Source organism: Apaloderma vittatum, unplaced genomic scaffold (assembly GCF_000703405.1).
Source record: "Apaloderma vittatum isolate BGI_N311 unplaced genomic scaffold, ASM70340v1 scaffold26537, whole genome shotgun sequence".
Lineage (NCBI taxonomy): Eukaryota > Metazoa > Chordata > Aves > Trogoniformes > Trogonidae > Apaloderma > Apaloderma vittatum.
The window spans coordinates 6,722-7,040 of NW_009728241.1; the positions used below are offsets into that span (position 1 = coordinate 6,722).

The 319-nt window shown below is 51.1% G+C and overlaps 1 protein-coding gene across 1 annotated transcript in view; it reads right to left on the bottom strand.

Annotated features, from left to right (window-relative positions):
* PTBP1 (polypyrimidine tract binding protein 1) overlaps window positions 1–319 on the bottom strand; it is a 13,223-nt gene that overhangs the window by 6,317 nt on the left and 6,587 nt on the right. The gene's annotated exons all lie outside the window — the stretch shown is intronic.

Genomic DNA, 319 nt, shown 5'->3' on the forward strand with positions numbered 1-319 from the left:
AGCCGCAGGAGGAATGTCTTGATCTGTCCTTCAATGTAGGCATTTAGTTCAAAGCTAAACCCTAAAACATAAACAGCAATTCAAAAAAAGCCTCTAATGTAACACTGAACTTCAAGAAATTGCAAACCCCCTCCTTCTCTAGCTCTGCTGCTCACACAGGGACCGGAGCAGAGCCAGTGACCACATGTGACCACCTCAGCACAACACACTTTCCAAAGCACAGGTCACCCCACGCTGCGGGCACAACAGCAGATGGCACTCGAAGCACAGGCAGCTGGAAAACCTCAGCGAGCTCTCGCCAAAGCAGCAGGCACCCGCA